Here is a 2500-nt window from a genome sequence, read left to right on the forward strand (position 1 = left end):
CTGTATTAATTTCTTAACGTATAAAATGGTATTAATAGGGATGAAGGGAAAATAAAAAGAGACAAAAAATATAAATAAATAAATAAAAAGAAAATGTTTACGATTATTAATAAAATAAATAGGATACGTACGTGTTCGAATGATTTTCTCGTTCGCCAGGAGTTTTTCATCTTCTTCTCCTTCTTTTTCTTCTTCTTCTTCTATTTTTTCTTTTCTGTTTTTTTTTTAATTTTTTTTTTTTGCTTTTTTCGATAATTCTCATGCTTTGCTCACACGCATGATCGCTTCTTACTTTCCTTGGAACTTTTATCCACGCGACACGTATTCTAATAATAGCCGATATCTTTTTTTAAATTCCGTGGGATGACGTGCGACGACGTGGGACTCGGAAGGAGGGTCACTGTGTAGAATAACAACTATTTATTTATAGGTAATAATGCTGAATTACAATGAATACACTTCTTGCCTCGATACTAGATTGTATAAGTTCCGCTCGCGAAAAAATCGCTGGATTTGCTGATCCCGTCGTCGTGATTGGCAAAGTAGCGATAATTTTAATCCTATTCTCTCCCTTCCCCCTCTCTCTCTTTCCTTTCCCCCTTCTCTCTCTCTCACTCTCTCTCTCTCTCTCTCTCACTCTCACTCTCTATCCGAAATATTCTATTCGCATTTTCTAATCCGTTTTTTTTCTTTATTATTATTATTATTATTATTATTATTATTATTATTATTATTATTATTATTATTATTACTATTATTTTCTTTTTTTTTTGTTTTTTATTTTTGGATCACCTCTTACTTATTCCCTCGTAAAAAAATTCATTACGATTTTAGCGTCGATCGTGGATCGAAACAATTTCGATTAAATATTAATTCATTTTCTTAGCTTAGAAAAATGTAATATATTATAAGTAAATTATTTATGATCGCTGTAGTTTGAAAAACTTTTTAATTAATTATTATTTAGATAATAGTTAATGAATACGAAAAGAGATATTTACAGACTTGAAAATGCTTGCGAAATTTATCTTGCTCTCTCTCTCTCTCTCTCTCTCTCTCTCTCTCTCTCTCTCTCTCTCTCTCTCTCTCTCCGTTCGACAAATTTTATTATATTCTTTATATTAAGATTTTGTTGATTTTCGAAAATCACAGGAGAATATTTTCCACGATCGAGAATAAACTTCATTCAGAATGATTTTCTTATCAGAAGAAAATTGTCGTTTCCTTTCTATTATCTCATCACTTCGTCGCCTTCACTTGCTTCTCCTCCTCCTCCTTTTCCTCTTCCTCCTCCTATTCCTCCTCCTTCTACTTGCCAATCAATCGTCTTAATGACGATGGCAAAGTACGGATCAGCTAATCGGTGGTTCTCTACGTGTAGCATCGTCTTAACGGGGCTTTAGCCAATTACGATCTAGACACTATGATTATGTGAACTTTACAACACAAGAATCTTACGGCAAAAGACTTTGTACATGGATCTTAAATATGATGGGATTCGTCCTTCTCCGACGAAATATTTCTTCGTGCGTTTTTTTATTTTTTCTTCCTTTTCTTCTTCTTCTTCTTCTTCTTCTTCCTTTTCCTCTTCTTTTTCTTCTTCGTATCTTTTTTCTTTTAAACCTTTTTTTTCACCACTAAATTAAATTCACCTCTTTAATCCCCTTCCCCTCCTCCCTACTCCAACCTTCCCTCCCCAAGAGACCCAGCTCGAATCCTTAACCATTCCCTTATCGGTTAACTTCGTGTGTCGCTCGTTTTATTTATCTTTTTTTTTTCCTCCCCCCCCATCCTTCCATCTCCTTTTTCTCGTTTGAACGCGCGCGCAACAAACGTTTGATCGATATATTTATGTTTACGTTATTTATTTTCATCTCTCTGGTAAACGCACGAGAAATATTTCACCGTGTAATGTTCTTTTCAATTTTTCTTCTTCTTCTTCTTCTTCTTCTTCTTTATCTTCATTTTCATCTTCTTCTTCTTCTTCTTCTTATTCTTCTTCGGACGACCGATGCGAAACGCGGGACACACGCAATATGGATTAGACTTACTTGCTTTCGGTATTAACTAAGTTATTTATATATAAATAATGCGTTATGATTTTTTTTTTTTTTTAAGATGCCAGGAGAATCGATTCTCTGTTTGTCTCTCTCTCTATCTCTCTCTCTCTTTCTCTCTCTCTCTCTCTCTCTCTCTCTCTCTCTCTCTCTCTTTCTCTCTATCTGTCTTTCTTCGTTATATACTCTCTCGCATACATACGCGCACGCACGCACACAAACTTTTATCCTTTACAATACGATTCTTTCAAGATTTCGTTTCGACGTACGGTCCATTTTTTCTCTCTTTTTCGCTCTCTCTCTCTTTCTCTCTTTGCCTCTCTTATCGTATTTAACTTATCGTTACTTTTCTTTCACGATAATTTTCACTATGTACTCTCACTTTCACACACACATACGCACACACACACTCTTTCTCTCTCTCTCTCTCTCTCTCTCTCTCT

General features: G+C 34.7%; 1 protein-coding gene across 1 annotated transcript in view; it reads right to left on the reverse strand.

The window, feature by feature from the left end:
- Nucleotides 1–362: 362 nt before the first annotated feature.
- The window catches only part of dac (dachshund family transcription factor), a 227880-nt gene continuing 225742 nt past the window's right edge, over nt 363–2500 (reverse strand). The window contains exon 14 of the transcript XR_004838352.2: nt 363–2500. This exon is cut by the window's right edge and continues 484 nt beyond it. The gene's annotated coding sequence lies outside the window, so the exon portion shown is untranslated.

The sequence above is a fragment of the Vespa mandarinia genome, chromosome 16 (genome assembly GCF_050613455.1).
Source record: "Vespa mandarinia isolate Hongniang chromosome 16, ASM5061345v1, whole genome shotgun sequence".
NCBI lineage: Eukaryota > Metazoa > Arthropoda > Insecta > Hymenoptera > Vespidae > Vespa > Vespa mandarinia.